This window comes from Spermophilus citellus (assembly GCF_964194105.1).
Source record: "Spermophilus citellus genome assembly, chromosome: 13".
NCBI lineage: Eukaryota > Metazoa > Chordata > Mammalia > Rodentia > Sciuridae > Spermophilus > Spermophilus citellus.
In genome coordinates, this window is record NC_138193.1 from 12,715,440 (window position 1) to 12,737,239 (window position 21,800).

Consider the following 21,800-nt stretch of genomic DNA (forward strand, 5'->3'; position numbering starts at 1 on the left):
CACTGAGCCATGTCCCCAGCCCTATTTTGTGTTTTATTTAGGGACAGGGGCTCGCTGAGTTGCTTAGCACCTCACTTTTGCTGAGGATTGCGAGTTCAAAACCAGCCTCAGCAATTTAGAAAGGCACTAAGCAACTCAGTGAGACCCTGTCTCTAAATAAAATATAAATATAGAGCTGGTGATAGGCTCGGTGATTAGGTGCCCCTGAAAGAAAGAAAGAAATCCAATCCAAGAAAGAGAGAGAGAGAGAGAGAGAGAGAGAGAGAGAGAGAGAAGAGAGAGAAAGAAAGAAGGAAGAAAAGAAAGAAAGAAAGAAGAAATACATCAGAATGTCCACTTCTGTGCCACTGAACCAGTGCACTCAATACCATGCCCCTCAAAGGACCCTCCAAACCACTCCTTTGGGCTCCAAACCATTTTCCCGAGGTGCCTGCTCCATTCCTCAATGGCTGCTCTCCAGGCCCACTAGCTTCAGCTTCTTTTGCACAACTCACTTGCAAAGCCTCCGTCATGGTGATCACAGCAAGGAACTCTCCTGTAGGTTGGAAGTCCACCTCCTTTTTCTTGCAAGATTCATATTCTGTAGTTAGAAAGTTTATTAAATATTCTCGATTAGGACTGAGCCACAGAAGAGAGAGAGAGACAACGGGAAGAGGAAGGAAGAGATGAGGGAAAGGGCGGTAGGAAACAAGTTCACTGTCAACACAAGTGCTCCCTGGGAGCCATTAAGAAAAGTTCCCTTTTCACCCAAATCTTGCAACAAAGCATGCTGATCAAATAATGCTTGCCGGTGCAGGAAGTGCTAGTGTGCGGCCTACCCGGGGAGGGGCTATAAATAGCTCCTCGAAGAACATTTTTCTATAATTAGCTTTTCACTTCAAGTGAACTATGTGTAATGAATTTCATATCACTAGATGTTCTTCCTGGGCAAAGTACAGGGCAGATTATGCAATTGTTAGTGCAGAAACTTAACTGTTCAAACAGCATCGCCAGGAGTCGGAGAATTTCAAAATGAGACCGAAATGGAAACCCGCGCTGGGAAAGGAACTCAAGATGCCCATTTTGCGCATATGCGTTCTTACGCACAGATGCGCGCAAACACATTAGAACTCGGAGCCGAGTTAAACAAGACCGGAGCCAAGCACAGGCAAAGACATCGGCCACTTGTGTGTCAGCCCGGCTGTGCCCTGTTCTCAAGGGATGTTCCTTGCACTTGCTGGAAAAGCCCATGTCTGGACGGGCTTGTCTGCGCCTCCACCAACGCAAGCTGGGAGCAAATGCCCCACGCAGTCAAGCGGTTTCTTCGACCTCCGTGGAGCTGGAGCTCCGACTCCACCATTCCTCCTGAACCCCCCTCGCCAACTGCTGGAGAAACCACCTCCCATCCTTCTGGTGCTTTCACAGTTCACCCACATTCGCTGCCCTCCCACCTTCCTCCCCACGCCCAGCTCCTGGCGCCATGAACACAAAACACTTTTCTTCCCTTCTGTTTTGCACTTGCTGAACATCCCCTCCACGTTCCCCAGGGTCACTCGCGATGGCTCTCAGTGTGCAGTGGGAGGCAGAATGCCCACCATCTCTCTCCCTCTAGCAAGAACACTGTATCCCTGGCCACCACAGTGACCAGCAGGATGACCGAGCTAACAGCTCAACCAAGCACCGTCTTTGGGCTGACTTGCTCTGGTTCCCTGTTCTGGGGTCAAGAGAAGGCAGCTCAACCTGTACCCAAAGTCTCCCTTTAATGAAAGGAACTGGCAACCAACCTCAGAACCCAACCTGGGGTGGCTTGAAAATCACATGTTTACCCAAGGACACTCCCATCCAGCCGCTTGCCAGAGTCCAAAGAGCCCCTTGGTGAGATGCCAAGATGCCAATAATGCACATATTGACCCATGGACTTTATTTCCTTCCATCAGGTATCGGGATCAAGTGTGGCTCTTCTGCCCACCCCAGTCCTCCATCCCAGGGTTCTCTTTCAAGCACTTGGAAGGCAGCTGCTTTAAGAATGGAGTAAAGATATTAATAACCCATGCATCCAGAGAAGGACAAACAGACAAGAGAAGTGCAGGGTCGTGGCAGGACTGCTTTGGCAGCTTGTGTCACCCCACAAGCCCTCGTGGAGATGAGAGGTGCCATGACCACATCGGACATGTCCAAGGGGTGGGCTGGCTGGAGGGAGCTCAGAATTCTCAGTCATCAAAGCCAGGTTCAAGCCCTTCTCTGCCACGTATTTCCCAAGTGACTAAGGGCACCTTGAGGCTCTTTAAGTCAGATTCCTCATCTGCCAACTGGAAATAATCAATCACTTCTGTACAGGACATTGCAAAGATGGAACGAGGTGATGTAAACACCTGGCAACTAAGTATTAGATAAATGTCACCTTTTATTACTGCAAGAATTACTTACCACGATATCATTTTAAAAGTCCTCTTGTCCAGATAATAAAATATTATTCGGTGCTAAAAAGAAATGGGCTATCAAATCAAGCCACCAAAAAAAAAAAAAAAAAAAAGACAGAGGAAACTTAAATGCAGATTACCAAGTGAACAAAGCCAATCTGAAAAGGCTTATCATGCAGTGTATGATTCCAACTAGAAGACATTCTAGAAAAGGCAAAACTAGCCAGGCGAGGTGGTGCACACCTATAATCCCAGCGGCTCTGGAGACTGAGGCCGGAGGATCGCAAATTGAAAGCCAGCCTCAGCAACTTAGTGAGGCCCTTAGCAACTCAGGGAGACCCTGTCTCAAAATGAAATATATTTTGGGGATGTATCTCAGTGTTAAGAGCCCCTGGGTTCATCCCGTTACCCCCCCCAAAAAAAAAAGGCAAAACTTGATTGGGAAGGGAGGAATAAAGAGGTAGAGGACAAAGGAACGAAGGGCCATGAAGCTCTGTGTGGCGCTCTAAGGGCGGTGCATGTCATTCAACCTTGGACCCAATCTACAGAATGCTCAACACCAAGCGCTAACAGTAAGGTCCACTTGGGGCTCTGGGTGACGCTGACTTGTCAATGCAAGTCCATCAAGTGTAACAAATGCATTGTTCTGGTGGAGAAGCTGATAGTGGGGATCTGTGGGAGATGGGGAACATGGGGATTCTGTACTTCTGCTTGTTTTGTTGTGAGCTTAAAATTGCTCTAAAAAAAAGTCTGAATTTTTTTTTTAAATAAACCTCTTAGAAGAGAAGTCAATGGGACCAAAAATTCAGCTTCCTTATTAGAGAAAATGGACATGAAGGGCTTTCTCAAGGGACTCACATATAAAGAAATATCATTCTCAAGTGCCCATATTGACCAGAGTGTCACCTCCTCTTTTACTAACTTGTGTGTTTATGTAGGCCGATACATACTCACACACTCACACACACACACACACACACACACACACAAAATACACACACATATGCTATTTTCTCCTGTGATGCTCAGAAGCACTGCAGTTAACTGGTGGGACATTAACAGGGGCTCTAGGGCTTAGTCACCTTCAGATCCCTCCAGCCCAGTTTTCCTCCCTGGGTCCTGCATGCCCATTACCCATTTTTTAGCTTGCTGACCACATGATGTGATACGCATGGATCAAGTCAAGTCTCAGCTCTACCAAGAAGATGCACAAGGCCTTGACTGTCCCCTGTCGCATCCCCAGGCCCTGGTGACAGCCTGCTGGATCCTGAACTTTCCTATGAAGCTTTTGAGGAACAAGAACTCTCTTATTCTGACCCTGAGGTTTGCAACATGAAGGTGGGCATTCTTTTTTTTTTTTTTTTTTTAAAAAAAGAGCCTTTAAAAATATACATTTAATTTTTAGTTGTAGTTGCACACAATATCTTTATTTAATTTACTTATTTATGTGTGGTGCTGAGGATCAAACCCAGGGCCGCACTCGTGCTAGGTGAGCTCTTTACCGCTGAGCCCCAAGGGTGGACATTCTTGATTACTAGTTGGTGCTCATAGGCCCTGGCTTCTGAGTCAGTCTCCAATTTGGGGTCCTGAGGCCTCTTCCTCGTGCGTTCTCCTGCCTAGTTTACCTTCTGCCGCGTGGCTACATTTTCCTTTTCTAGCATAAAGCTACTGTACCTAACAGAAACTGCTTTTGTATTTCAGTTTCCTCTGAATTTTAAGTTAAAATGGAGAAAAAATAGATCCAAAAAAAACTGTGATATTATCCAGTGTGAACTCTGTTCTTATTGTCTAAAGCTACCAAAGTGGGTCCCAAACCCTCCTGATTGTAATTATTATCATGGCCACACTCTCTCACCCATATGAAACAGTAAAAACAGACGCCGATAAACCACCCAACACTTGTGTTGAGAAATTAATTGGATAAATATTTTAAATCAGGATATGCCACAGATTCAACTTCTGTTATGGAAAAGAATATCTGATTAGACTGTGAAAACTTTTTATTATTTCACTAGACCTCCACAGATTGATACCAGGGACTATAAAAAAAAATTGATTCTCTTCCCCATTTTGATTCTTTGAAAAATATCTGGGGTTCCTTGGGGACACCATTGCAGTACTCAATCAATAAAGTCATGTTCTTTCAAAGGGCTAATGACTGGGACCACATGACAATTTCTCATAACTGACAATGCAGTTTTGAAATGGTTCTTGCATAGATTAGGATCTAGGTTGGCTTTATTATCTGGTTAATGAAAAATCCTAGCACCCATTCCAGTTCTTCCAAGAAGCCCATTCTGAGTGCTTCCTTTGAACTGCCTTGGCACTTTGTCTCTGGCACTTGCCCTATTTAGCTCATATTTATCCCTGTCTCAACATTGTAAACCCTTTGTGTACAGAAACTGCCCCAATGTTCCCTTGATCCTTTCCAGGCCAAGCCCAGCCTGACTCATGGCAACCCTTCAACAACTGTCAGTCAAAAGAACCAAACTGTCATGCACCGAATGAACGGGAGGTAGACCTTCCTCTGCAATTCCCCTCTAGATCTGAGGTCCCTCTGGGGACCCTGTGGTCTACAGTCTTAAAGTCAGAGAGGTTCTCCTTCCTACTGGGTGGGATTAGCACTAGCAGATGGGCTGGAGTTTGGAAAGCACACAACAACCGCCTACACATCAGCTCTGTGAGAAATGGGCAAAAACCGCATTACTGGACAATAGATTGAAAACAGGACATAAGAAAAATACTTGTTGCACTGTAAAATTATTTGATGCACCATTTCAGAGATCCTTTAGCGGCTGTTTAAGTTCCTTAAGGGAGAAGGAGAGGCAGTTGGAATCTCTTTCAAAGCAAAGAAGGAGGAGGAGAAGAAGGAGGAGGAGGAGAAGGAGGAGGAGGGAGGGAGGGGAGGAGGAGGAGGAGGAGGAAGGTGGCTCTAAATTCATTAAATTCTCTTACACAACCTCATCCTATAGCCAATGATCGTCATAGCCCTGCTTTGAGGGCAGGGTCAAACCCGATCGCCTGAAGGAGAGGAGGATGGGGGAACATAAAGCAGAATAAAGTAAAAATTTCTTTTAAAAATGTTTTTCTCCTTTTGGAAAGGGAGGAACTTCAACTCCTGATGCGGCCAAATGCCTCTTCTTTCTTGAAAAGCCCTCCAAGTCAGAGCAAGCCCAAGAATAACGGCGGCTCTTAGGATGCTCAAAGCTCTTTACAGCTGATTATTTTTCAGGAGGAGAATTAGACAAAAATAATACAAGTGGGAAATAAAGAGAATGACCTACTTTACAGGGGGGAAAAAGGAGCTCTGTGTGAGCGTTTTGATCTAATTGACGGTGTGGGGTTGCATGCCCAAATAAGGCGCTCTGGTCGGGTCTGCGCGGGAGAGGGCCTGCGGAACTCAGGGAGCCTGGGAGAAAGCTAGGCCCTGGAACCGCGTGGGGAGCACCCTCCTCGTCCCCTGCAGGGGCTGACTCTGGGCAAGGGCCTTAGGAGACCCCCCTGGCCACTAAATAGAGTATGACCAAAATAAAGGAGAGGGGGCGAGAGGTAGAGGGGGCGCTTTCTTTTCCAGGGTCCCTTGTCAGGACGTGTAAGCGACCGAGGGACGTCCCAGAGCTTGGCGCCAGGAAATGTACCTAAGTGAAGTCAGGGAGGGGGTAACCTTTGTGGCAGGGGGCGGAGATTTCTTCCCTCCTGGGGCTTCTACCCAGGTGCCAGCTGTGGTCGCCGCCTCAGGGCAGGGGCGGAGGAGGCTGCGAGTTTAGGGGAAATCCGCCACCGTTCCGGACCTCGGCTGGGCGCGCTGTCCCCCTTCTCACCCCACTCGCTCTCGGAGCCCCGCAGAGTAGCGAACAGCAGCTCCCGGCTCCTGGGGGCTCCGTGCACGCAACCGTCTCGGCTCGGTGTCTGCCTGCGCTTGGTAAAAAGCCTCCCTGTTTTCTCGCGCGCGTTGCTGCCTCTCCAGCTTCTCTTTTTCTTGGATTCTCGCCTGTCTCCTCCCACAGAGGGAAAAAAAAAAGGTCACGTATGTTTGGAAAAATATGTAGGTCAGTGGAACATTTCCTGCACTGGTGCAAAAGGAGAGGAGGGCAGCGGGGGAGGGGAGGGAGAGGCAAAGCCCGGCTCCGAGCGTGCGCTCCTGGCCACAGCCCCCACCCCACTCGCCTCTGCCTGCGAAGTGGGGACAATTAGCTGGTTCCTTGCCATCCTTGACCCATTTTCCGGACGGGCTACGTTTGTCTTGGAAGAGGCACTCATTATTTCTCTCCAGCAGCTACTGCTGACCTCAAGTGGACAGTGTTCACCCACATTTCTCTGGGCCCCCACCTCCCACCTGCCCCCGCCCGCACTCCCGCCGCTCCAGGAGACTATCGTGGTGGTCCCCGCAGAGATGCGCCCGGTGCCCTGGGGGTCGGGGACTTCATATAGCCCTGCTCCTCGAGATCAGCGTGGAGGGGGTGACTGTCGCGTGCTCGCCACCCCCCACCCCGACGTGGGACAGCAGGGTGGCAGTAGGCGCTATGAGGGTCTGCAGTACGCGGGGACGAAAGAGTCCTTGCTGCCCCCAGTGACAACTTTAACGGGACCTCGCCTGGCAGGTCCGCAGCTGCTGGCTTCCCCTGTCCACTGGTTCACCTCCAAGCACAACGCCTCCTTCACCGATCCTAGTCCCGACCCCGCGCTCCAGGCAGGACCGGGCCGAGGGTCCTTTGCGGCACCGCAGGGCCGGCGGCTGCCTAGGGGCGCGCGGGTGTCTACACCGCCCAGGGAAGCCCGGATCTTGGGGTCGGTCTGCCTTCGGCACGCGCCGGGTGCGCGTCCCAGGCTGGGTCTCGGCCAGGAGAGACCCCGCCGGTGGCGACTGCACAGAGAAGGAGGCGGAGGAGGAGGAAGAGGAGGAGAAGGAGGAGGTGGGAGGGAGCAGGGAGGGGGAGCGGCAGCGGCGGCGGCGGCGGCGGCTGTCCCCGCCGGCTCTGCGTGCGGAAGAGTTTGCCGCGCGAGCTGCCGGCCTCCCGCAGGAGCCCAGGGACCCGCTCGGCGGCGGCCCAGGAGCGGCGGCCGCGCAGCTTGGAGACCCGCGGCAGCGGCGGCGGCGGCGGCGGCGGCGGCGGCGGCCGCGAGAGCAGCGCCTCCCGCCGCCGCCCGGGAGGAGCTCGCCGCGCCCGCTCGCCGCCTCGGCTCCCAGCGGCGGCGGGAGGCGCGTCTTCCCGGCCCAGTCCGCGTCCGGCCCCGCGGGGCCGCCCCGGCCCTCTCGGAGGTAAGGGGCTGCCCCTGAGAGCGCGGGGTCCTGCGGTGGGAGTACGTGCGCGTGGGTCGCGGGACTCAGTCACCTGCTCACCAGCGCGGGGGACGCGCGGGCCCGGGAGGGCCGCTCCGGCGCGAGACTGCGCGAGGCTGCGCAGCGCAGGGGACCCAGGGCGCCGGGAGGTGGGTTCCCCTTCGCACACACAATTCGGCCGCCCCGAGCATCGCGTCCTGCTGGACGACAGTGACAACCCAGATGGTGGGCTCCGGGCGCGTCTCGCTGCGGGAGGCAGAGGACTAGGCGCCCCAAACCTCAAAATTTGGGGGAAGGGGTCTTAAGAGGGTAGACCATGGTAGGTAGGGGCCGGGTCTCCGGAGGGCAGATTTGAAGATTGCGCGCTGCCCTCCCAGAGCCGCATCACGAGGTCCCTTAAGCTTGGGGAGCCGGCGACCCTTGGAGAGCGCGGCGTGCGCGCCCCAGGCAGGGGCTGGCAGTGTCCCCCGGTCCCTGGATCGGGATTGGTTCTGGGTTGGATTGGGTACCGGGTCCTGTGAGCTTGGAGGGCGAGTCGTCTGGCGGCCGGGAGCGCCCCAGCTTGGATGCCAGAGTGTTGCTTTGTGGGGAGGTGTGCCCCCTCCCCGAGCAGAGGAGGGGCGCACCTTTGACCTTTCTGAGGAGCCACGCTGGGTGGGGGAACCTGAGGAAGGAACAGGTACCAAGGGGCTACATTCAAACCAGCCTCACTTCTCGGCCTGCCACTCCTTAACTGCTCAAGGTAAGAAAGTTTGTTTTCATCCCTGTGATTCATAAATAATTAGTAAGCAGTTTTGTTGATTAAGCAAGATGGAAACCTAAAATATACACAGGAACTCCCACTAAGTCTTAAAACCTCTCTTCAGTTCCGAAAGTTAAAAGCCCTGGCGTTCAACAGGTGTTCAGGAGGGGGTCCTAGAGGGGAGAACTGCAGCCTTTCCTCTTTACCGGTTGCTTTGGTATCCGCCCCAGGATCCTTAAAGTGGTTAGCCTGTTGCTTTACAGGTAAAATACTGAATGGTTATTAAATTACTTAATCAGCGGAGGCGAGCTAGTCGGTCAGAATCATTAGAGCCCAAACCTTCTTTTCCTTAATAGGAGGGGTTTTCCTATTTGGACTTCCCAGGAAATTAATTCTGAACCAGTTACTGGCCAAACTCAGCTCTGTCAACACCTCTGTCTCTTTCACAGCAACCAAAGTCCCCATCCGGTGAACTGACCAACTAATTATGGCTTGCGTTAAAAAGAGAGCTGCCTTGCTTGGAAGGCACCCTTCAAATTCAAGGGCACATACTAGCTCTATCTTCCTGCTGCTCAGATTTCCTTAAAGGAAAACGTCTGCCAAAGATAACCCCCCAATTTATTTTTAAAATAATCCCCAAATAAATATAAGTGTAATGTTGAAGAGTTTCTCTGACCTGGGCCACTATGTTACAAAAGCGAAAATTCAGTGTTTCCTTTCAGCTCAACCAGGACCAGTAGTAGTGGCAGTCTAGTTAAAGATTTAAAAATAAAGTGTGCAACATAAAGGCGTTCAGTAATTATCTTCCATCTTACAAAGAAATGTGGAATGTGGCTTAGAAGAATTGTAAATGTGCTGTGTTTAGCCATTTTCTTCTCAGAAATCGATGCCTCTATTTATTTGCGGATCTCTCCCACTGTGCACAAATGTAGGAAGGGTTTTATTCTTACTACTCCCCAGAGAGACTCCTATGGAGGTGAAAGAAGGGAGTACACTCTAGAGGAAATATGTTATTAATAAAATGTCCCCCCCACCCAGTGAAGCATGCCAAGAAAAGAACCAAGTGAGACTTTACTAATTAGTGTGATGAAAAATAAATTCCTGGGTAGGATAAGAGAGTATTCAGATGGTAAATGGAAAAGTTGATCTTTATATAGAAAAGCCTTGTTTTCAAGTTCATTTGTTTTTGTTTTTAAATTTGGACCCTGTTTTATATTTCTGGCTATCTAATTGTGAAAATGATTTAAAAATAATGAAAATGATAAATAACACACATCACGTGATGTGTCATTAACAAGTTGAATCCATCTTATATTTTGTACAGTCATTTTTAGTTCTTGGAACCTTTATAGCTCATTCTTAACACTTACTTGTTCTGAAGTGAGAGATTCAAAGTTCTTGAATGTCTTAAGGTTAAAATAATATGTGTGTATACTTTTTGTATCTCCATCTTTAGGTTTGTTTTCTTCAGTCTTGCTTTTGATCCTTAAAAGCCAAAGGGCTGTCTTCTTTCTTAGTTTTTAAAACAAGCATGTGCTTTCTTCCTGACATGAATGGCCAGTTCTTCCAATCCCATGGAAAATCTGACTGTCCCATGTTGATACCAGGCACACTGTGACATCTTTCCCAAGACAGGTCAGACTGCAAGGTGTTGAAAATAGCTTGATGACTCAGTATTCTTGGCTGTTTTATGCCAATAGTTTAATTGGCTGCATCATAGCACACATGTAATTGAGTTTCACATTTAAATAGCGAAAATGGTACTTGATGCACTATTTACTTACAGAAATGTTTGATTAGCATGTTCCTGGTCCTCGTTCTATTTGTAGCAAAGACAAGAGGTCAGGGACATTCATATCTCACCACTTCATCTCATCCCTTTGAGGTCTTGTTCATAATAGATGCTCAATAAATAAGTGTGGGAAATGAGCTGAATTGTTGGTAAGCACTATCCAAAGGTTAGAAATTTCTGAATGCTAATGGAGTACTTAACTGTGAGTAATCCTATTTAAACCTGATGATTAATAGTACCTTAGAGAACTAAATAAGCATTTAGTAAATATGAGCATATGTTTAAAAGGGGAATTTTTCATGCAGTCTTTAAGGCACGACTGCTTCTAATTTGAGTTCTTCGACTGAAATTAGGGACAGCTTGGTATTTTAGGCAAAGTCATTTCTCGGGTAAATTTTCCCCAAACACCACTTGAACTTTTGCCGCTCTTAATATGTAGTTCCATTTGATGATTTAGAATAAAAAGGAGAGAGCGTGCCCCTACTCAGGTGTGGAATAAACACCGTGGAAAGGGGTGAGGGGCGTGGGGCATCACAGTGCTCCTGAATCACCAGGGCCCTTGTTTAATGCATCCTGAATCCAGGAGTTCTGGGCCGGGGTCTGGGCTCCTGCAGTTCTCACCTGAATTGCAGTATGGAAGTTGATCTGATGCAAACTAGAATGAGTCTTCCAGGTGCCGCAGCCCAGTCGGGGTCTGGGATACACTTAATCCAGTCCAGCACACATTTGTGGGGCATGTACCACATAGTAGGCCCCAATGTCCCAAAATAAAGATGGGTCATGTCTGCCCCTGGGGAGATGACAAGATGGAAGAGAGGGAGAGAGATTGATTGATTATTTTTAGACTGGAAAAGAGGTCCTGGGATGCCCCACTGCAGGGTGGTGACCAGGGAGGAGTCAGGGAGAGGGGATTTCCTGGGAGGACTCCATATTGCTGACCTGTTGTGTATGAATACACAACAGAGCTTTTGTGAGTTAGCAGGAAATAAAGCGCAGATTTTTAAGTCAGACAGATTTGGAGAAGATGCCCCGCTCCGCTGCTCTGTGACTTGGAATCACTTTTTAACTTTTCTGAACCTAAGCATCCTTCTAAGAAAAATAGTGCTAAGGATGCTGACCTAGCCAGGTTTCCAGGATTATGGGTAAAGGGTAAATGTCAGGCCTAGCCAAAGTGATGGCTTTTATGGTCCTAGAGAAGAGAGGGGGCTAGACTACAAGGAGGAGGAAGCATTTCCTTACGTGTTTTTCCATGTAGTTCACCAATCAGAGATTCCATTTTGTTGATCCACGAACTCAGGGCAGGTGGTAGGGAACTGGGCAGGTAGGGCTGCCAAGCAGGCAAGTATGGAGGTTAATCCAGATGCAAACTAGAACCAGTGGGAGCTGCTCACCTCTCCTTCTGCCCCAGCCCCCTAGCTTGTGGCTAGCTTCCTTGATGGCCCGTCAAGGATTATATTCATCTGAGTCTATGCCTGGTACTTGTCCTGTAGGTACCGCTGAAGAGACCAGTGCCCGGGGCCTCATGCACTCCTTAAAAATACTATGCAAAGGGCAAGGCAAGCCCCTCTCCACTTGGAATGACATCACTCCATTCCCTGGTTGGGCACTTGTAAGAATTAAAGCCATCAATCCCTTCTTCTCACCTTAGTATAAGTTCCCCATCAACGTTGCATCTAAAGGTAGGCTGGTAACTCTGTGTGATTTTCCCTGCCTCTACTGAACCAAAAATGTCACAGTTACAGTCTCACAGAGAATTTTTTATGCCCATCGATGGTCAAAATATTAAATGCGGAAGATGATTTTCAAAATTACCCGGGTTTTTGTTTGTGTTTCAAAGTGCATCTCATAGTGATTGGGAAAGACAGAAAATAATTTTAAAAATGAAGACTGCCCGATATTTTGAGGTGTATTTCTTTGCCTCCCTTCTAGGCGTTAAACTATTTTTATATTGGATTTTACAAAATGCATGGGTGTGATCTTATATAAATTTTCAGATAACACAGTAACCATTCTGGACAAAAAGCTTCCCTTCTCCTGTGCGGGCAGGTTATCCCTGCTTCTTGGCCTGGCAGAAACCTAGTGATGCTGGGGAGTCTTCCCTCTCCCACCTGTCTCAGAAGATAAATCCTGATTGGCCAAGCAGTTGGGTGAGCCTGCTGCCCTGGTCTGTGATTGGCTCAGGAATGAGGATATGGATTTAGGCCTACCCAATAAAATGTCAGGTGGGTTGCTCAGAGGTTTCTGGGAGTTTCCCTGGTCTTAAAAAGAGGCAAGAGAAGAAACAGCCCTGTTCTTCCCCTCTAGTGTGGTACATGGGCCTAATGCCTGTGAGCTGGGCACCCACCAGAACAGCCTGGGCTGGCATACAAAGGTGAAGAATGTGGCATCGGGGTGTCCTTGAGCTTCTGAATGTCCCCAAAAGTCTGCTTTGTGACACTTTGAGGATCTTGATTTCTGTGTGCAACAGGTCCAGTTAGGTTTTTTGTGAGCTGTAGCCAGAAGCATGCTGACTCATACCTCCCATAACTCTCTGCCCTTCTCCAGAGGTAGCCACGGAGTATGTTCTGCTAGTCCTTTTCTGGTGCGTTTACATACATACATTTATGTGTTTTTAAAACAGAACTCATTCTATGCATAATATTTAGTGACATTTAAAAAGAACAACACCGTGGCTTTGAGACGTCTTTGCTTCATGACTTCCCATCTACTTCTTTATTTTCAAAGGCTGCAGAGTATTATTCAGAAGGGATGGGAAATAACTTAGTTCATTCCTATTGATAAACGTTTTGTTTCCATTTCTTCACTGCCAACCGTGTGTTTATTAACTTCCTTATTGGTATATCTTTGTGTACACTTCAAGTTTTTCTAGGTTAAGGATTACTAGGAAGGGATTTCTGGGTAAAAAGATGCATCTGTTTGAAATATTGATAGATGCTTCTTAATGACAACCAAAAGAGCTGCCCCTTTGAATTTCTCCCATTTGGTATGTAAGGATGGCTTGTCTCCATCTTAACTAATGCTATGTGTTATCCATTTTCCAAGTCTTTTCTGAGCATCTTCACATGCTTGAGATAATACTGCTTACAAATCTTATTCTGGTTGCTTCCCTTAATCTGAATATAAGTATTTATTTCTCTAGTCATCAAAAATTACATGTAAACATAATTTTAATGACTACCTCTACAGTCATCCCTCAGTGTCCACAAGGGATCATTTCCAAGACTCCCCTCCAAAATCCACAGATGCTGCAGTCCTTTATGTAAACAGCATGGTGTCTGCATAGAACTTATTATGCACATCTAGTATACTTTAGATTATCTCTAGATGACTCACAATAGCTAATACAGTGTAAATAGTTGTACAATGTATTTCTTAAGGGAATAATGAGAGGAAAAGTTCTGTACATGTTTGGTACAGTTGGACTTTTGTTTAAAAAAGTATTTTCCACCTCAGTTTAGTTGAATGCATGGATTCAAACGGGAGGGTGGGAGTGGGTTGGGACAGATGTGATTGTTTGGGGAGTGTTTCAGCAATGTGTGAAGGCACAAAAGGGAATCTTTGAAATTGAGGAGTGTCATGAAAAGTAAATAGACACAATCAGCCTTACAGGAACCTTGAAAAATTTCCTGAAAATGATGTTAGGAGACACGCCCCTCCAGTGATCTGTTTCCAAGAAAACCCCAAGGAGATGGCCTTCCAGAACCTTCTAAATCCAGTCAGATGGTGAACTGCCCAAGAATTTATAGTCTGACAGCCTCTGAACCCCGTTCTCTGAAGGCGCAGTGGTCACTTAAACGTGTACTTTGTGTCGTACATGAGGCCCAGCTGTAAAGACAGTTTCTTGGAATTTTTTTTTTCCACTTCTGCTAGAGAAGATGGGAGGAAACGGGATGGATGGAACTCATAAGAACTGGCCATTGCTTTTAGGGAATGACACATTTGCCAAGGTGTCACTCTTATACCAGGGAAGGCTGACCATATGCTGTCCTCTGATAGGAAAGGAGATGTTAAAAAGACAAAAAGACATCAAGACAAAGATGTCTTCAAAAACAATCAGTAGCCTTGCTGGGGACAGTGTAAAGCACCTAGCATAGCTTTTCGGTCTTGGTTGTCTGCACAAAAGCATCCCATATATCTTGATATGAGTAGAATGATTAGTTATTACATATCTGCAATAACCTAAGAGGTGACAAAAGAAACCATTGAGACTCCCAACAAATAAGAATGCCTCCATTTAAACATTTTTTAAAAAATTAACATCTATGTTTTTGACATACAGACATGAACATTTTGGTCCTCCTTAATTCTATTTCAAATCCAGCCTGTAGTCACAGGCACTCGGGAGCAGGCCTTGTACTGTAGTTTCACAAAGAGTCCACTTTAATGGAATCCAGATTTGTCTTTAACTGTTATGTAGAAACATCCAGATGATTAGTCAGCTTTCTGTTGCTGTGACAAAATGCCTGAGATAAACAACTTAAAAGGAGGACAGATTTATTTTGGCTCATGGTTTCAGAGGTTTCAGTTCATGGTCACTTGGTCCTGTTGGTTTAGAGCCAGTGAGGAGATGGTACACCATGGTGAAAGCACTTGGTAGCAGAGCTGTGTTTACCTCATGGCGACCAGGAAGTGAAAGAGAGAGGAAGGGGCGGGGCTCCCAGTCTTTCTTCAAGGGCCCGCCCCCAGTGACCTCACTGCCTTCTGCTAGGCCCCACCTCTTAAAGGCTCCTCTACATCCAACAGTGTCACAGGATGACAGCTCATCTTTTAAACACACCTTTGGGGGACATTTAAAATACAAATGTTAACAAGTGTGTTTTCCGTTTTGGAACCTGTTGGCTGTAATTTTCCACTGTCCTATTTTGTGAGGTTAAGACCTGTTTAGAAATAGCTTCGCGGCTGAGCTGGCCAGAAGGTGAACCGCTCTGATCAGCCTGCTGTTGACAGAGCCGTGGGGACAGGCTCTGCCTGGGAGCTGCAGAGGTGATTTTGAGCTGGTGTGCGGGAGAAAGGCCACGGAGGAGTCAGTCTGGCTGCTCCACGGATCCCACCAATCGTGCACTCGCCACTTGGACATGTGGGTTTGTGCAGTCTACATGGCCCTCTGTGTCACCATCGGTTACCGCAACAGATGCCTGTTTCCCTGGAGACCAAGAGCTCATAAAAATAGAAGGAAAACTTGAACACCCAACTTTTGGGGTGGGTGTGGGTGGTGGGGGCTGGAATATTGCTGAGAACCGCTGCTGTTTAGCTCTGGAATCAGTTCTTCCAATGACCACAGGTAGATAGCCATCTTTATGTGACCTCTCCAAGGCCTTCTCAATGGTCAGGGAGGATTTGACCTCCGTGGCCTCTCCCCCTTCTCCTTCCCAGTGACTCCTAGAGAGAGGAATTCACTCACAGCAACTCAGCATGACAAATTTGCGGTAGTTAAGGTCCCTCAAGCTAGAGAACTTCTGCTTCCCCTCAGATGTGGGCCTTGGCTCATAACAGTCTCTTGGCTTGATGGCTCTGGTCAGGCTGATTTCAGTAGAGATAACAGAGCTGCTTATTTTTGAGCTCCTTCTGGAACTTTCCACCCATAGCTTTTGTCTCTCCACTCTCCAGTGAGATGGCCTGTTTCCACTTGGTCCCCGGATGACGCACATGCTTGTCACCTGCTTTACTCTCTCCTAGAAGCTACCACTCATTCCCACACACGGGTTTTACCAACAGGGGTCCGACAATCTCCATGCCGTGCCTATATTCTGTACATTTATTTGATCTAAAAAAGAAAAAAAAAACCCAGCATCTCTTTTGGAGATTGTGTGCAGGGGAGACACAGACCCTGGATTTGGAGTTCAGGGTGGCCGTCGTGAAACTCGACGCCTCTCCTGCCTTGCGTAGCTCACTCCTGACCTTGCACCATCGTCTGACCTGTGTGTCTAACCCTTTTCACCCGGATCTTGCTGTCATTCACCCCTTGGCATGCTGACTCAGCTCTTGGATCCCTGAACCTGGCATTTGCTTTTTAGCTGTTCCCAGGATGCTTCCCTACTGGGCTCAGCCACGGCTCTTGGACACCATTCCTGACATCGTGAGTTTCACCCATACCTGTGCGCATAACTCCCTTGGCAAACTGGACGCTGGCTGGGTCTGTGAGCACCCCTGTCCCCAGTACCCACGCAGGACAGGCCCATGGGCATTCTCTGGTGTTCTCTGAAGGAAATGAGAAAGCTCCCCACCTCCCAGCAGCAGATGGGCCCCCTCAACGAGTGTCAAGGGAATCCATGACACCTGACTCTTCTATGGGCCAAGAGAGCACCTTGTCTGCCTTTCCACCGCCAGGACCATTCATCAGTCAGTCATTCTTGTGTTGAGAGCCACAGCGGAAGGGGCCCCAGCAAACTTCCAGCTGCCAGCTGATGATTGGCTCACAGGGGCCTCGGCAAACTTCTAGCTGCCAGCTGATTGGCTCCTCTGCGGTGATGCTCATGGGGTTGTTTCCCCGCCCTTTCAGACCATGGAACTGCTCATTGGAGGACTTTTTTGGCTCCGCCCACATGACCCAGCCAATCAGCCTCAAGAGCAGGAGGAGCGGGCGTGGGAAGCTGTGGTGGCTTGGGCTCTGAGGGAATTCCTGAAGAGCTGTGTGGTGCTGTGTGTGTGTTCTAAAAATAAAGTTAGTTTGTGATTGATAAGTGGCTCCTGAATTGTGCCCAGCCAGACTGCGGCATTCTTGTCCTCCAATGACTTTAGAAACCTGCTGCAGACGCTTAGCTGGTCTCCATGCTTCACTGCCCTAGAAGCTGCATCCATTCTCCCATCCGCTGTGAATCATCTCCACATCTCTTACAACACCCAACACTGTGTAAACACCTGTACACAGTTGTTATCTGCTGTGGTTCATGGCTTAGTGACAGGAAGGAGTGTGTCTGGGATCAGTACAGATGCCATTGTTTCCTTGAATACTTTGGCTGTGTGGTCGCTGGATCTGCCCTGTGGAACCCACAGTGTGCACACAGCCCGCGGTGTGCGGAGCTACCTGTAGGACTGCTGTTTCTCCTCTGCCATGTCACAGCTCTGCCCTCTCAGGTCTCTGTGACCAGGATAGTGGCATTCTTCCCACAAGAAAGTTGCTGCTTGCCAGCCTAGGGGCCCTGGGTTCGCTTCTGCGTGGCAAAAAAAAAAAAACTAGGAAATGATGGGGTGTCTAGTGGCAGACAAAATGCTTAGGGTTTAAAAAAAACAGTTTGTATCGTCTTTATGCTTAAAAGAACAGTTCTTTGGGTGCTCCCCGTGTCTGTAATGTTCTGCTTATTCGCACAAGTTAGGCGTTCACAGGGGTCAGGGGTCAGCCATCTGACCTCTACTCTCTACACAGAATCTTCTTAGGTTTCGGCTTTGCTGAGTGTCTGCCTAGCTCTATTCAGCAGCAGTCCCAGTTCCCTGTCGGGTGTTCCTTGGGTGGCACCCTAAGCACGTCCTTCCTTGAGGCTGTGTGTGTGTTTTCTGACATCCTAGGGTTTGGCCATTCTGTGTGCATGGCCACCTGTCTCTTTAAGATACCTATGAAACAGTCCTCCTTGGCCAGCACTGACCTGTGGCCTCGTTTTAAATCACAGCATGTGAGTGGCCTTCCTTGTGTGTCTCAGCGACACTTTCACATGGTTTATTGAAGTCAGCTTGTGCCTGCAGCAGAAAGAGTTGCCACCCCGACAGGACCACTTGAACTTGGCATGTCCCACATACCCCAAACCTTGGTTTCTTCATCTGTCAATCAATCCTCAAAGGTAAACACCGATAGGAGGGAAGAGTTCTATTAAAATGAGAAGTCATGGTGCTGTTTGATTTCTTGCTGTTATGGACAGGTCATAGATCAAACTCTCACACACCCAGCCAGGTCAATGCCAGCCGCAAGGTGTTTTCTTCTTAAATGAAGTCCTTGATTGTTTTCAGACAAGGTCCATGCTAGCAATTTAAAACACAATATATTCCCAGTGGCTCTGGAGGCTGAGGCAGGAGGACCTAGAGTTCAAGGCCAGCCTCAGCAACTTGGTGAGGTGCTAAGCAACTCAGTGAGACCCTGTCTCTAATAAAATACAAAATAGGGCTGGGGATGTGGCTCAATGGTTGAGTGCCCCTGAGTTCAATCCCTGGTACAAAACAAAACAAAACAAAACAACACACTATATCCCAGCGTTCTCCTGAAAGCTAATGTAATGGGGGGAAATGAAATGCTTGAACTACGGAAACCGCACATTTACAGTGTCTTGGCAGTTGCTTGGGGTCACACAGTTTTCTTTCAAAAGCATTTGCCATTCATAAGAACAAAGTACCCTCCTAACTGTTTTGTGTCTGTACAAATCAGTACAAATCAAATAGACTGTGTATTCCCATGGATTCTGCGATTTTTATGAGGTAGCCGTGTGGGGCCACTTTACCAGGACAAATGTGACATGTGCTATTCGTGTGACCTTTCATTTCTTTTTCTAGAGAGGATTGGCTTCAGGAATTGAAGCTCTGTTTTAACCACCCTAGAAAAATGCTGTTATTATTATCATTTTTTTCTTCTGTGTCACAATCCACCAAACAGTAAGGACACCCTGATCTTCAGTGGGACCAGTTTATTCTTTGGACGGGGACACACATTCACGCCCCTCTGGGGGTTAAGTTGGTTGGAGGTGAAAGGAGAGGAGCTCATGCACAGTGCGATTGGATGATGTTTTCCAGATGAAAACTGGAGATGCACACAGCAAAGGGGCCTGGTCCCGCGGGCCCAGTGGCCTGCTGTCCCCTCTTGGGTGCTCAGTGCTGCCCTCTCTCTGTGGAGGACTGAGGAGGTTTCTTCACCTGAACTATCAGGGGCTTGGGCTCAGGTCTGCAGGAGCAAGGCCACCCCAGCTCACAGTCACCCCCAGAAACTGTGAGAGCAGCCTGCTGCCGACTTTGGCCTGCAATCGCCTTATCTCTCTGCGCTCTCCACAATCTGCGCTCTGACATGAGCACAAGATAAGGCAGGCTGTGTTCTGGAGGCAGCTGGGTACGGGGAGAAACGAGGACAAGGTTGGATACAGATTGTCCGGCTTGGCTTCTGGGAAGCGGCTCACTCTGGAAGACTGTGACATGTGACTTCCAGATAAACAAAGTGAGTGCGCAGAGCAGTTCACTCAGATCTGTGATAAAAAATAAAACGCTTGCTTTTTTTTTTTTTTTTTTTTTTTTTTGCAGTACTGGGGATCGAACCCGAGGCCTTGCCCGTGCTAGACAAGCACTCTACCACTGTGCTACGCCCCCAGCCCTCTTTCACTTAAAAAAATTGACAGATGATTGTGCATCTTGGTGGGGTACCATCTGCTCCTCTTGTATGTTGATTTTTTTGTGCATTGATCAACCCGGGAAACTCAGCTTATCCATTATCTCAAACATGTATCGTTTCTCTGACAAAAACATTCAGAATCCTCTCTTCCACCTCTTTGCATTAAATGATACAATATTGTTAGCTGTATTGTATCATATAATTCATATAGTTACACTTTCGGTAATAAAACACCAGAACTTATTTTTCTCATCAGGCGATAACTTATTTTATCAATTTGGGGGTGGGAGGTTACCAGGAATTGAACTCAGGGCCACTTGACAATTGAGCCACATCCCCAACCCTATTTGGAGTTTTATTTAGAGACAGGGTCTCACTGAGTTGCTCAGGGCCTCAATGTTGCTGAGGCTGACTTTGAACTTGCGGTTCTCCTGCCTCAGCCTCCCGAGCTGCTGGGATTAGGGGGATGTGCCGCAGCGCCTGGCTATTCTAAGAGTTTTTAATAGCGCTTCTCAGGCATGGCACTGGAGGGCGGGGTACACCATGGGATTTTGTCACCTGTCCTTTCTGACCCCATAACCGTATCACTGCCACTCCTTTAGCATGTCTTGGTCCTTGTTCCAGAATCATCAGGTCTCAGGGTGGTTTGGGAGGAGGATACCTGTCCACCTGTCCCTGTCACACACAGTCACTGCTGTGATCAGACCACAGGCTCTGGGGGGGGGGGGGACGCTCTTGTTCCTCTTTTACATATAAGACGCTGGGGTTCAGAGAAGTTAAATGACTCACACCAGGAGAGCCAGACCAGAGCCCTGGTCCTTTCAAGAAGGACCAAAAATAGAACAGCCAGTGTTTATTTACTTTTTCTGAAATGCCGCTTCCAAGAAGATAGAGGAGGTGTCTGGAACCTATTAAGCATTCGGAACATGACTTCTTTGGCTGAAGTGGTTTTCTCTGGGGTGAGGTTGTCGTGAGGCCACCGGGCACATGCCATGTGGTGTCTGGGTCCCGCCTGGCCCTCCAGAGGAGAAGGCCCGGGGTGAAAGGGCTCCGAAGAGGGATGCCTTCAGGAGAGTCTTTTTTTAGGGCAAAATCATTATTCTGTTCCTAGCCATCTTTTAGTAGCTAACCTGCTTTTCAAAAATTGTTTCTGTGACTGTAATGAGGGCTGTTAAATCAGGACACTGGTTCTGTGTCTCCTCATTATTTGGAGCCAGGTACATCTCTCTTCAGCCAAGTTCAACGGTGAAGTCGGTGCAGAAAGGCAGGGGCCACCTGGGACCACGTTTGTGAGCCACTGTTTCGCCCGGGCTGCCTCAGTCCAGGGCGGCCAGAAAACGAGCTGATTCATGGAGAAGTTTCCAGAAGCGCCTTCTAGAAATCCCTCTGGGTTACCCTGAAAGGTCCTCTCCACGCACGGGCAGCGGCCTCAGCACTCAGTAAACTCTAAAGGCAAAAATGAGCAAATGAGGAATCACAGACGTTTCCCAACAGGGTTTTTCTAACTTGTATCCTCAGCTGAACCCTCGGGGAGCATCCCCATGCTGTTCCGCCTAACTCACTCGGGCCAGGTCACGACACCCACACCCCTCTGCCAGTTTTGGCAGCTGTGGGCAAAGTTCTCTTTATCGGGGGACAATTGAGGAGTCCTGTTCCATCTGGTGCATCTTTATCTATCTTCCTGTTACCACCATTTAGGACAACAGACAGTCTGAAAATGAACATCACAATAATGTGGTCTGCCCAATGACGTGTGCACGTTTATACACACAAAATCAAATTTCTTTCAACTATCTTAGATTTGTGGAGTTCTCAGAATTGGCATATTACCTTGTCTTGAGCAATTAAAAAAAAAAACAGAATCCTTAGTAACATCTATCTGAGTTATTCTGGGTTGTGTATACTTTCAGAGAGTTCTAGGAAACCAGTGCTCAGACTGAGTTAGGGAGGGTGGCGGATGGAAGAACTGACAAATTTGTGCTTTGAATAATGGTGATGGGGGTGATAGGGTTTGGATTACTTGTTGTCAGAGCCAGACATGAAACAATGGAGTCCGGAGTTGAGGATGATTGTAGGGGTAACTCAAGAGTTCTGATTATGCACATCGGGCGTGCACAATCACCCAAGTCAGCTTTCCTTTATCATAACAAAATACCTGAGGTATCCGACTTATAAAGATGAAAGGTTTATTTGGCTCACAGTTTGAGAGGCTTCAGTCCATGCTATCATTGCTACTTCTGGTCAATTATTTTGCTCATGACACCTGAATCATGCAGGAATGAATCCTT

The 21,800-nt window shown here is 48.1% G+C and overlaps 1 protein-coding gene across 2 annotated transcripts in view; it reads left to right on the top strand.

Moving 5' to 3' along the window:
- Positions 1–7,356: 7,356 nt before the first annotated feature.
- NPAS2 (neuronal PAS domain protein 2) overlaps positions 7,357–21,800 on the top strand; it is a 156,036-nt gene continuing 141,592 nt past the window's right edge. Inside the window, exon 1 of one of the 2 annotated variants that reach the window (XM_081264274.1) lies at positions 7,357–7,659. The gene's annotated coding sequence lies outside the window, so the exon portion shown is untranslated. Of the gene's footprint in view, positions 7,660–7,848; positions 8,423–21,800 lie in introns of those variants that run through there. The other variant, XM_081264273.1, reaches the window with a different exon arrangement.